This window comes from Papaver somniferum, unplaced genomic scaffold (assembly GCF_003573695.1).
Source record: "Papaver somniferum cultivar HN1 unplaced genomic scaffold, ASM357369v1 unplaced-scaffold_30, whole genome shotgun sequence".
In the NCBI taxonomy this organism is placed as follows: domain Eukaryota; kingdom Viridiplantae; phylum Streptophyta; class Magnoliopsida; order Ranunculales; family Papaveraceae; genus Papaver; species Papaver somniferum.
In genome coordinates, this window is record NW_020641040.1 from 437,758 (window position 1) to 452,021 (window position 14,264).

At 36.9% G+C, this 14,264-nt stretch overlaps 1 pseudogene; it reads left to right on the plus strand.

Moving 5' to 3' along the window:
- The first annotated feature begins 9,768 nt into the window (after nt 1-9,768).
- On the plus strand, nt 9,769-9,868 carry LOC113341677 (annotated as a pseudogene).
- Nucleotides 9,869-14,264: the final 4,396 nt, after the last annotated feature.

Below are 14,264 nucleotides of genomic sequence, written 5' to 3' on the forward strand. Positions count from 1 at the left end.
GCTCCAAGTATTAGCAAAGAGGTAAAATTTGTCAAGGCTAGTAAATCTTATCAACAAAAGGTTTCCGCTGATGACAAAAGTGAAATACCTTCACCGGCAGTTAAGGTTCAAAAGAGCAAAGTATATCAACCACCAAAGTCAGCACATACAGATCAAGGTAAGAACATTCCTTATGTTTTCCACTATTGCGGAAATAAGGGTCACCTGGAAAGGAGATGTCGTTTCCGTATAAGGAATGAGAAACTTCATGATGTTCTCGTTTGGGCATCACAAGAATTTATGAAACCAAAATCATATGTTAAGACTAATCCCCTTAACGTTACAGGTTGTAACTTTACAACCTTTAGGCAAAGGAATCAGTGCTGTGATAAACCTAGATTTGCCTATAAACGTCATACGAATCCTTTTCACAATCATAATGGTTATCAAAAGGATAACTTCGTAAATACTAAGACAAGATCTGATGCTCCCAATTGGAGAAAGACTAACTTGCAAAAGAATAGTCAATCCAGTTCTCTTCCAAGAAATCTTGAATAAAGTAATGGGAAGAAGGTTCTGGTTGTTCCTAAACGCACTCAGAAGTGGGTACCAAAGAAAGAAAATGATTCTTTGAGTGTGAAAAAGAATGATCATACAGAAAATTCCATGACTATGGAGAAGGCAGTATCTATGATGTTGGAACTTAACAAGTTTTTTGGAAAAATGAAATTTGATATGAAAGGTTCTAAAGGCGATCTCTTTCATGATAATCCAAAGGTCACTTGTGGTGAGCAAGAAATTGTTCACACAACACAACTTGATTGTGTTATAAGTGCATCCTAACCAAGGAATGCCCTTCTATGTATACGGTGAGGCAAGTACGAGAATTGGGCAGATTATGTTCGGTAAGGATGTAGAATTCGACTGGATTCTTCTAAAAAGGTATGTCTATAAACCTGAGCAATATTTGTGTTTTTATTTTCTTAGAATACTTATAATAATCCATGTACCTTTCTTATTGTTCATTTCTACCTAACTTGATCTGTGTTTAAAGTTCTTAAAAGTATAGGTTTGAAAATAGGAGTTCAGGATGTTTGGACTTCATGGTACACCTACCAGGTATGCATAACATCATTTAAAATCAAAATCCAGGGGTTTAAGTACGCATACCCGTTTGCATACTCCCCAGGTCATGAAAATTCGTTTGCAAACCGGTATGCATACTTAACGTCGATATTCGGTAAACTTGTTTTGGCTGTAACGTCTTCGATCGTATGAACTTGGAATGACCTCATTCTTTTTGAATTCTCTTACTCTTTGAATTCTCTTCAAAATAGAGATGACAATTCCTGAATTTGGATGAGTTAAGAATGGCCCTTGTCCTGTCTCTTGTTTTTGAGTGTTTTGCTCCGTTTCGTCACACTTGTTCCATTTCTCTTGGACTTGGGCACTTGGAGTACCTATCTTCTAAGATATTTTGAATCTTTACAAGAATATTTTTGGTGAATCAAAAAGAAGGAAGTTCAAGAATGGGAAGTAGCACGCATTGCTATGGGATTCTTGAATGTTCACAACCATCTTATGTGAACTATGGTGCATGGTCATTAATGACTTTGTATGTTCTTACTTGTTAAGAAAATATTTTTATACGCCTTTGGTAGCTATTCTTGGTGTAAATCCGTGCGAAAAATATTGAGTCTACCTTCTAAGGACAAATGTTAATTTTTGCAGTATTAATCTTTATGGTTTTATATATTGCAATTTGCTATGGGATATGTGTTTGCGTCCGTGAACTTTGATTGTCCCATAATTTGTCAAAAGTTATCTCTTTCATATGCGAGTATTGATAAAAGATTGAATGGACTTTTTACTTACAAAAGTAAAGCCTTTATGTCATTATTTGATGGAAGATAGGATGAACTTTTGTTTACGAGGATTATGTCTATTGTATGTCATTGTGCAAATAGTGATGTAAAATATAATGAATATTTGTCTATTCCGCAGTATTGATCTTCCCTGATCCATATTTTTATGTATATACCGTGCGGTTCCGTAAGTACTCTTATGTTGAGCATTTCCGATTAAATTAATCATGGGTTTTCTTGTGGTTAATTTAATTGAATATTTTGGATTCAAGTTCATATTCGTATGTAATTTTTTATGTCCAAAGAAGTCCTTATTTTCTTGTGAAAGTAAGGTCGTTCTTGTTGTTATTTTGGGAATGACATTTTATGGGGGAGAGTTCTTAATTGAACTTGTGCTTAATTGCCAAATCTTTGTGGGGAGTGCAGATGTGGAACATTATAGGAGTTATCTTGTATCTTTATAAAATCCTTGATGAATGCATTTAGCTTCGGATATATGATTGCATCTAAAAAGTTGATATGTGCTTTCTTTTGGTCATGAAATGTCTCTATGGAAATTTCATTAGGATCCCACTAGTTTTCGTACCTTTGCCAATTTTATTGATAAAAAGGGGGAGAATTAATGTGTAGTTCACACTACAAATACATATGGTCTTCGGATCATTATGTAAGGGGGAGTGGTTTCCATGTGAGATAGAGTATTGACTAAGGGGGAGTGATACATATCACCATAGTATTGTTATCGAAGTTGTGATACAATTTAACTTTGATGATGTATAATAATACTATGACACTGTTAACAATGATTGAGAATTCTTGTTTTCTCATTGTTATGGCTACGGACTTTCATCAACGATGATACTAAACTTACAACCTTTGGAATCATTGGAGTACTTGGAAGTGACGAAGATTTCGAGTAATGTTGAAGAACCAAGGGGGAGATTGATAGTTTATTTGTTGACAAAGGGGGAGATTGTTAGAGAAGCTACAAAGTTTATTTATTTATTTTGTATTCCATATGTATTGATAGTTTTGTTACTAATATTGACAAAGGGGGAGATTGTTAGAGCACTGCTCGCACGAACTCGCATGCGTTGCTATCTCAAGCATGTTTGTCAATGTTAGTGATTAAAACTATAAGTCTTGATTTCTAGTCTACTTATAGCTAAGTCTCAGACTAGGATAGAAAGTGTAGTTGAGCTCAAGACTCCATGGCGATCATCATACAAAGCCGAAGAACTACTCAAGGAACTTGTGGAACTTCGTCGACTAAAGGGTGTGTGGAGACTTGAACTTATCTATCACTCAAAAGTCTATATACTCTATCTCCTATCTTGAGACAAAAGTCGTATTGCTATATAAACTTTGATTATACGCATTTGCTATTTCGAGCCGAGTTTATCTCGCGTATCTATTTCTCGAAATATGTGTTGGTAAGATTTCTCTTTGGCAAAGTTCATCTTTACTAATGACGAAAGTCATATTAAGTTTCAATCACTTGAAAATGGCTTTGACGAAAAATGGTTTGTGAATAACAATCATATAACGTCCTCTAATAATGTTTCGATGACTAAAATGAGAGTTTAGAATATATAACCTTGGAAGGATATAAACATTATGTAGTAACAAATATGTGTGTAAGTCCTTATTCCTTGAACCAAAGTATGCGTGCTTTGATGCTCAGGAAAACCGTAAATAAAGTACGCGTAACAGTAAGCGCACCATCGGAAGTTCACGTCCCGTGAAAATATGCCGGATTTTGTGAACTGAACAAAAACTCATTCCGGGTACTTAAGTCCACGTACCAGTTCGCGTACTTAGGTTGGTTATTTCCTAAAAACGATTATTCGTGAACTTATGCTTATATAAACTAAGGAATGCATAATTGCAAACCGTGGATATAAAGTTCATGAATTGGTTCGAGTGAATCAAATCGTTTTTGCTTCGATTATGTCTTGTATACTTCTATAATATCTAAGAAATTGAAAAATCTCTAACTAGTTCATTTGAGTCATTTGAACTAGTTGTGGTAAAGAAGAATATGGTTGATATGGAAATGCTCATATGGCTAACCATTTGGTTAACTACTGTTTAACCAACTAAGTGTACATGTTTGGGTACGGTTACACAAATTAAATAAACGTGCATTTCATTTGTGTGTAACAAGCTAAGTTCAATCTAACGGTTGAAAGATATTAGCATGAATCTAATATGGTTTTCATCTAACGGTGAATATTGAATGCTTTGTTACCAAGGTAACTTAGATTGCAAACCCTGATTTGAAAGTATATATAAAGGAGGACTCTAGAAACTGGGAAACCTAATCCCCAAAGCTCTTGTGAGATACTAGTTGTATTAGATAGATTCGATTCTCCTTTAACCTTAGGTTTCTTCTCGAGACCCTGTAAGTTAACGACTTGAAGACTTCATTAGGATTGTGAATCCAGACCCAACTTTTTTCTCTATAGTTCTGTGATCTGATATTGTTGTTTCTATCGTATTTGAGTACAATCGTAAGATTGACTTGAGATTGATTTATCCGATAGGCAAGATATAAAATAAGTCACAAACACCTTTGTCTCATCGTTTGTGATTCGTCAATATCTTCTTTCGCTAGTCGATTAAGATTATATGAAGTGATTTTAATTCTAGGTTGTTCTTCGGGAATATAAGTCCGGGTTATCAATTGGTTCCTGTTCACCTTGATTTATCGAAAGACAGAACAAAAACTCGTAGGTATTTCTGTGGGAGACAAATTTATCTATTACCGTAGACTTTTATGTGTGATACAGATTTGTTTATTAAAGTCTTCGACTTTGGGTCGTAGCAATGCTTAGTAGTGGGTGAGATCATCTAAGGGAATCAAGTGCGTAGTATCCTACTGGGATCAGACACGTAAGGAGCGCAACAGTACCTCGGATCAGTGTGAGATTTATTGGGGTTCAACTACAGTCCAGACCGAAGTTAGTTTGTAGTAGGCTAGTGTATGTAGCGGTTTAATGATGTTTTTTCAAAGTTTTTATAATAATATGATTCATTCAAGACTTGTGAAAGCGGATTTTTAGATTTTTTTTAATAAATAAAAATAGCGAACTAATTTAAAAAGATGTTGTGAAAATTATGGAGAGAATGGGGCTAGGATTCCACCATTGGTTGATATTAGTGATTTAATAAAACAATAATTATGCAACTCAACATTCAAATTGATTCTAATAGTATTGCCTAGACATGTAGATTTCCAAAAGAATAGATGTTAATCCAAGCATAGAATATCAAAACCCTAAAGCAAGCATATTCTATCAAGAGAAAATACACCTAACTAATCAAAATCATATAAACAATTTTTAGTTCAATGCAAAAATCATACTAGAGTTGTTGCAATAAATTAATAGAAATATATCACTTTTACAGAAACAATGGCTTCCTCCATAGCCCCAAGGATTGGGTTTAGCTCATCATGATGTTGGTAACACGCTCAAAAGTTGATTTCATTGCTCAAAGTAAGTGTACAAATGATGAAATGGAAAAAATGATGAAAATTGGGTGTTTGCAACGTTTATAATTGTTGCAAAACACTGTTACAAAGAACGATAGAAAAGAACTGTTGTTGTTGTAACTCTGCGACCCTCGGGTGGTTGTCGTTGTCACTGTTCATAAACGACTGCCTCTGGTGGTCTTTTGTTATTCGTGTTCTTGGTGCAGCAGCAGAAACAGAGTTCTGTAAACTCTTGATTCTGGCCTCCTGGGCTCTCCTCTCAACCCCAAACTCTCCATCCCCCTTCTCTATGATCCCAACAATCTATTTATACTACTCAGCCTCATTTAATCACGCCGTAATTCTCAATATTCTTCATTGATCTCGGGCAGTAAAGTAAATATTCTGAGAATATTTTCTTCTATTTTTCTTCTCCTGCACGCGTCTGGATACGTGCATAGAATCTTTGTTTAACTCCTTCACGTTTCTGAAGCAACCAACGCGTGCGGTACAAGTCCAAACTCGTTGTAATCCCGTGAGTGTCTCCCTTGTGAACACGGCTTTCCCTGTTTAGCTTCATTCTGACGATGCAGCCAATTCTAATCGAAACAATCAACCATACCACGCCTGTTACGCTCCGTAAAGTCATCCCGTGCAAATTCAGCCATTGAGTCTCACTGCAACTCCTCTAAATCCGAAGAAGAATATGTTGCAGGTGAAAAAAATATTTCCCGTCAAAAAAATTTAATTCAAACGAGGGAGAAGGGTGTTATGGACAAAAATGGGTGTTGTGGACAAAAATTGGCTACATATAGCCTTGGGTGACACTTAACAAAAATGGGGGTCCGTATAGCAATTGTCCTCCGGGGTGCTCCGAGCAACTTTTCGAGCCGAATTTTCCAACAATATTTATTTCCCAAAAAATACCTACAAACACAAAAAACACCATAATAAGTACGAAATCGAGTAATAATAATACGGAACATTGAGGACAAATTAGACACATAAATGCGTCTATCAAATACCCCCAAACTTATTATTTGCTAGTCCTCGAGCAAATCTAATCTAGAAAATAAAAATGACTACACTTAGCACTGCAGCAAGTCGTTAAACCGCTAGGTGGCCCTAGCGGCGGAGTGTTGTCTCCGGAGGGTTTACCAGAGGTGTACCCACAAAACCATTACTCCAGACCCTAGCTATCTACGCAGAACCTTGGAAGGCACTAAAGAATCTCCTTGGTTGGCATACAAACATTGACTATAAGAGGAAGTACCCTGATGCGAATTTCCAATTGTTGTACACGAGTTTGCACTCAGCATACTATAATTCATATATAAGTGACACAGCTCTACTCAGATAGTTTCTAGACATTATAACCGGAGTCAACCAATCACATGGAAAGATTAATAAGATGGATAAAGAGATGGTTAAAAGTGAATGGTGTTTCCCATATTTGTATGAAGGTCTCTGCCAAGGTGAACCTATCCTAATGGACTGAGATACCGTTCTAACTAATATCAACACAACTGGCATATACAAGGGGACCAGTGGTCGATAAACCTAACTCTAGATCAACACAACTGGCATATACAAGGGCACCAGTGGTCGACTTTATTGAATTTATTCTGGTGGGTCTAATGGTCTGGTCTTTTTTTTTTTGATGTTGGTATCTCAATCACTCTATTCCACCCTAGCAAAGGTAATAACTTGAATCGTGTGCCCTACCAAATCACTTCAAAAATAAAAACAGAAGGATTAGGATTCAACAAGTTATGGCGAAACTACCATGTTTTTTTTTTTTTTAATTCGAACACCTGAGCTCTGTGCTTTTATGAATAAACTCTTTAGATGTTCCATCTAATCAGATTGATTCCTCAACTCCTACAACCAAGATGTTCCCATCCACTTAGATTGGTTAGTGCCAACCTGAATAAGCATAAATTTCTAGGCTTTGGATTTTATTTGTTGCATCTAAGATCTAACAAAAAGTTTCTTCCCCACCCCCAAACTTAAATCTAACATTGTCCTCAATATTCTAAAGATGAAATTAAAAGCATGAACAATAAGAAACTGTTACCACTTGATGGATGGAAGAAGAAATAAGGAAGGATATTACCGTAAGCATGAGTACCTCCCAGGAAATGCTAAATTTAAAGTCTTTAGCTAGACATCAAATACCTTAAAAAGGATTGTCACCTTCCAAAATCATATATCAATAGCCGAAACAATTGTGGGTCCATAAGACCAAATAGAGCTGACACCAGTATGAGACAACTCCACTTATTCAGAAAAATGAAAAGAAGGAGCACGTCCTAATCTAAGGTTTCTGTCAAGACAACTGGGTTTATCTGCGGCGCGTAATTGAACTTCATATGTGTGTCTCGATAAATAGATTCATCCGAAAAATGGGTCTCTAATACCTGGGTTACCTCCTGGACAGTATCAGGAGGATCGGGTTGCGAAGTCTGAAAAGACTCAAGTAATATCTCATATGTACATGGCTCGAGTCCCAAGTTAGGGAATCTAATTAGGGATACGATACAATCACAAGAACCATCACTACCCCCAAACTTAGGGTTCACAGACAAACCTCTAACTATTTCTTGAATTTCCAGATCTTCAGAGTCCTTAAAATACTCAAGAGATTCTTATAGAGATTGATCACATATCTGATCTAAGAGAATGGTTTCCTCAAAATCATCTAAAGAATCTACCAGTAAAGTGTCAAGCCAATTATCCTGAACCAAATCCTGAACTAAAGTGCTAATCATATTCACTTCTTCTAAATCATCGTTCTCTGAAGGTTGTCTAGTAACATTAAAGACATTTAGTTCAGTGGTCATATTACCAAAGGATATATTCATAAGCCCAATCCTACAATTGATGACAGCGTTAGCTGTGGCTAAAAATGGGAGACCTAAAATCACTGGGATTTGACGACTTGGGTCCTAAACAGGCTGGGTGTCTAGAACAACGAAATCCACAGGATAAATAAACTTATCAACCTCAATCAGAACATCCTCTATGACACCACGAGGGACTTTGACAGACCTATCAGCTAATTGTAGTGTCATTTTAGTCGGTTTCAACTTACCAAGACCTAGCTGGGTGTATACATGATACGGGAGTAAGTTAATACTATATCCCAAGTCAAGTAAAGCTTTATTGACCATGTGATTACAAATCTCACAACATATGGTGGGGCATATAGGATCCTTATACTTAGGGGGTGTTTGGTTCAGAAGAATGGAACTTACCTGACCAGCTAAAAAAGCTTTCTTATGGACATTAAGCTTACGCTTTCGTGTACAAAGACCTTTAATGAACTTGGCATAAGCAGGCATCTGCCTAATTGCTTCTAATAGCGGAATGTTGATGTTCACCTGCTTAAATGTTTCCATTATCTCGTTGAAAGTCGACTTCTTCTTTGTTGGGGCTAACAAATGTGGATATGGGGCTCTAGGCACAAAGGTATACCTATCAGGAATTTCTTGGGAATCCTTAGAGACTGTTTCAGTTTCCTCGTCTACGGGATCCTCTTGGGAAGTAGAAGGTGGAACTACAGTATGTCCACTAGGCATGGCTACCTTATTGTCTACCGTTTTACCACTCCTGAGGGTTGTTATCGAGTTCACATGGTTTGATGATTTCTCACCAGCTAAAGATATTTGATGGACTCCCCTAGGGTTGGGTTGTGGTTGACTAGAAAACTTTCCTTTTTCTCTCAATGTCTCATTTATCTGACTAACCTGGGTTTTCAACTCGGAAATAGCCTAAGAGTTAGCTTGTACCATCTTTTTATTTTCATCTAATCCTTGTGCAACGGATTGCTGAAATTCTAAAGTGTTCCGAGTTAACAAGGCAAGAGACTCTTCTAAACTCATGAGTTTCTTATCTGAATGGATCTGAAACTGTGCCGGAGCTGAAGGATTCTTAGTATAGCCAAAACCTGGGGGAACCTGAGCATTACTAGAATGACCTTGATTCTGTCCCTTGGACCAAGAAAGGTTTGGATGGTTTCTCCATCCAGGGTTATAGGTTTCTGAATATGGGTCAAACTTCTGTTGGTTATCAAACCTAGTGTTTTTATAAAGAGCATTAGATTGCTCTTCAACAGCATGGCCTTCCCAAAAAGGCTCATTTCTTCCACTACTACCACTAGAATGACCTAATTCTAAGGCTTCTAACCTTTTGGCTATAGCTGCTATTTTGGCATCTGACTCATAAGATCCTTCTACCCTATTAACATTTCCTCTACTTAGAAGAATCTTTTTCTGGGGTTCCTTACTATTTTCCCATTGTTGGGTCTTATCGGCGATTTCATTCAAAAATGTCATCGCTTCATCAACAGTTTTATTCTCAAACCCACCTGTGCACAAGGACTCAACCATGGTTTTTTTTGAATAATCTAAACCCTCGTATAGGATCTGAACTAACCTAACCTTCTCCAAACCATGATGAGGACATTGAGATATCAAGTCATTGAACCTTTCTAAGTACCTATATATAGATTCTCCCTCTTGTTGGGAAAAAGTACATATTTGTGTCTTAATAGACGATGTTTTATGCCTTGGGAAAAACTTATATATAAAGGCAGAAGTAAGTTGGTCATAGGTTTCAATTGACTCGGAGTCCAAACTATATAGCCAAGATTTGGCTTTATCTTTTAAGGAAAAGGGGAATAACCTAAGTTTCAACGCATCATCACTTAGGTTTTTAATTTTCAGTGTACTACAAACTTCATCAAATTCTCTAACATGAAAATAGGGGTTCTCATTCTCCTTCCCTAAAAACATTGGGAGCATCTGTAAAGTCCCAGGTTTCAGTTCATAATTTGCCTCGGTTTCAGCTAACTTGATACAAGACGGACGAGAGGTCCTAGTTGGGTTTAGCAAAGCTTTCAAAGTTTTCATTTCTGGCACTACCAAAGGACTAGGAGTACTAGGGGTACTTTCCTCACAAATAGACAGATTCTCAAAACTGAAGTTTCCAAAAACGGGGCTCTCAAAAGAAGAGTCTTCGAGCTCCCCGCCTTCACAAGAAGAACTACTAGGTTTTTCACTAATCAAACGACCTAGAGTGTTTCTTTTCCAAGCCCGTTTAAAAACTTCGGGCATACACTAGAAAAACAAAATCAAAAAGAAAAGCCCTAAAAAGGAAGGGATGTTCTATGCAAACACAAACAAGGCTGACTCCACCACAGCAAACCTACTGATTTCTGGCAAACAAAAAGCATGATGGCTCCACTTAGATTGTTTCTAGACCAGCTTCTAATCCTTCGAACGGGAATTCGTTACAATTTAAGCAAACCCATCTGGAATCAATTCGAGTTAAAGTAAGTTGAATAGAGGCGAGGGAAGCTCGGTGGAGCTTTGATACCCAAGGCCTCACCGGTATTACAAGGCTGCGCAGTCACGCATTCAACTTACAGAAACCGTCAAGAACTTCAAAGTATGCTTAAAAGAGTAACCAATCGGTCTCGTTCTAGTCAAACTTTTAGGTTTAGGTTCGCGTTTGGTGTCGTTTTCCTAAGGCGGACAAGAAGAGAACGGTGATGAAATCCGAACCCTTATCTTGTATGGCCAGTCCTTGCCCTTTACTAGGAAATTAAATCATCTGTTTTCAAGTCCTTAACATATATGTATACGAAGGAAGGTAGTAACTCGCTGACAGGGGATTCGCGAGTGTTTCGACAAACTTACCTCCCGTACCAGACGGGGGATGAACCTTTGTAGTCGACTCGGGCCACGACTCCTAGTCATGCACGAACCCGAGGGGCCGAGATGATATCGTTATCACCGTCCTTCTCTGCAAACAATTTATATTTAAACTATCCTTCCGTAGGGTTTAAAATAATGTCCCAAAATTTAAAGTCCAAAGTCCAAAAATATAAAGTGCAAAAGAAAAAGAAAGTCTAAAAAAATTAAAAATGTCTCTCTTTTTTTTTTCTTTTTTTTCTCTCTTTTTTTAGAAAAAAATCTTCTTCTTTCGCTTTGCCTTTTACTCCAGTTTTTTAAGTATTCACCAAAAGCTTTGGAAAAATTTTCTTTCGCTCCAAATTCCAAAATCTGAAAGAAAAAGACAAAAACCCAAAAACGTAAAGAAGAACAAATAAAAATAAAAAACTAAAAAAAAAAATCTAAAACTCTAGCCTAAAGACAAGTCCGCATCGGCATCGCCAAAAATTAGATGTTTTTTCAAAGTTTTTGTAATAATATGATTCGTTCAAGACTTGTGAAAGCGGATTTTTAGATTTTTTTTTGATAAATAAAAATAACGAACTAATTTAAAAAAATGTTGTGAAAATTATGGAGAGAATGGGGCTAGGATTCCACCATTGGTTGATATTAGTGATTTAATAAAACAATAATTAGGCAACTCAACATTCAAATTGATTCTAATAGTATTTCATAGACATGTAGATTTCCAAAAAAATAGATGTTAATCCAAGCATAAAATATCAAAACCCTAAAGCAAACATATTCTATCAAGAGAAAATACACCTAAATAATCAAAATCATATAAAAAAAATTTAGTTCAATGCAAAAATCATAATAGAGTTGTTGTAATTAATTAATAGAAATATATCACTTTTACCGAAACAATGGCTTCCTCCATAGCCCCGAGGACTGGGTTTAGCTCATCATGATGTTGGAAACACGCTCAAAAGTTGATTTCATTGCTCAAAGTAGGTGTACAAATGATGAAATGGAGAAATGATGAAAATTGGGTGTTTGCAACGTTTGTAAAAACACTGTTACAAAGAACGATAGAAAAGAACTGTTGTTGTTGTAACTCTGCGACCCTCGAGTGGCTGTCGTTTTCATTGTTCATAAACGACTGCCTCCGGTGGACTTTTGTTCTTCGTGTTCTTGGTGCAGCAGCAGAAACAGAGTTCTGTAAACTCTTGATTCTGGCCTCCTGAGCTCTCCTCTCGACCCCAAACTCTCCGTCCCCCTTCTCTATGATCCCAGCAATCTATTTATACTCCTCAGCCTCATTTAATCACGCCATAATTCTCAATATTCTTCATTGAACTCGGGCAGTAAAGAAAATATTCTGGGAATATTTTCTTCCCTTTTTCTTCTCCTGCACGCGTCTGGATACGTGCATAGAATCTTTGTTTAACTCCTTCACGTTTCTGAAGCAACCAACGTGTGCGGTACAAGTCCAAACTCGTTGTAATCCCGTGACTGTCTCCCTTGTGAACACGGCTTTCCCTGTTTAGCTTCATTCTGACGATGCAGCCAATTCTAATCGAAACAATCAACCATACCACGCCTGTTACGCTCCGTAAAGTCATCCCGTGCAAATTCAGCCATTGAGTCTCACTGCAGCTCCTCCAAATCCGAAGAAGAATATGTTGCAGGTGAAAAAAATATTTCCTGCCAAAAAAATTAATTCAAACGAGGGAGAAGGGTGCTGTGGACAAAAATGGGCTACATATAGCCGTGGGTGACACTTAGAAAAAATGGGGGTTCGTATAACAATTGTCCTCCGGGGTGCTCCGAACAACTTTTCGAGCCGAATTTTCCAACAATATTTATTTCCCAAAAAATACCTAGAAACACACAAACCACCATAATAAGTACGAAATCGAGTAATAATAATACGGAACATTGAGGAAAAATTAGACACATAAATGCGTCTATCATTTAATACATGTGTGTCCAATCTGGACTAGGTCCCGTAGTTTTTCTGCATTTGCGGTTTCCTCGTTAACAAAACTTCTGGTGTCTGTGTTATTTCTTTTTCGCATTATATTTTCTTATATAATTGAAATATCACAGGTTGTACGTTGAATCGATCAATTGGGAAATCGAACTTTTGGTTGTTGATTGAAATTGATTGATCCTTGAACATTGGTCTTTGGTACCGTTCAAGTGATTTCTCTTATATTCAATTAGACTCGCAGATTTCTATTTGCTTGTGTAAGTATTGAATCGAGAAAGTGAGATATAACTCTTTGATATACTTTTATTAAGATTGAGTCTGACTGTCTATTTAATTCTCTTAAAAGTATATTGGAGTTAGTCCATACAGATTGCTAAGCGGAATATTGGGTGTGGTTGTTGTACCCCCGCTTTTTCAATGGTGATAACTCTTTGATATTACCGAGACTGCACAATTGGTTTCTCAAAATTCTATGTTGATAATTCATTCAGGAACGAAAACTTGTTTTTGGAATGATGTATGGTGTGATCTTTAGCTTCGGATTTTCCAACTCTCTACAAGTTATCTTATGATAGGACTACAAAGCTAGATGATATGATCACTTCAGATGGAAATTGGATTTTTAACTACAAAAGAAATTTCTCATGTCTACAAGCAAATGATTTTGCTCACTTTATGCTCAGGATTGGCAATAATCCAACGGTTTTGGATAGTCTCTCAGATACTAGACGATGGAAACTAACAAGTACTGGTACTTTCAGCGTGAAATATCTTTATGCTAAGATGGTCGAAGGTTTTGGTATTGAAAAATTCCCTCATGCTTTTGTCTGGAATAAATCAATCCCCCCAAAGATCAACTTCACGGTTTGGTGCATAATCCATCAGAGGCTTAATACCATAGATAACTTGCAGTTTAAGGGTGTTGATATCTATAATTCTTGGGTTCTGTGTGGTGACGACACATAATCTCATGATCATATTTTCCTTAACTTCGAAGTAGCTCATAAAAGTTGATCTATAATGCTGACTAGTTCTAACTAGTTTTTGGGTTGTTCCTGCTAGTATGAGGATGCTTGCACAGAGTTGGCAACATAAGCACTTTTCAGCCACAGGAAATTTTATTTGGGGTTTAATTCCAGCCGCAGTGGTTTATACAATCTGGTTGGAGAGGAATAAACAAACATTTGAGCCAAATCATATCTTCAAGACTGAAGTTGACTTGGGTATGGAGGTTAGAAACTCAATCTTGGCTTGGGCGAATGCTGCGGGTA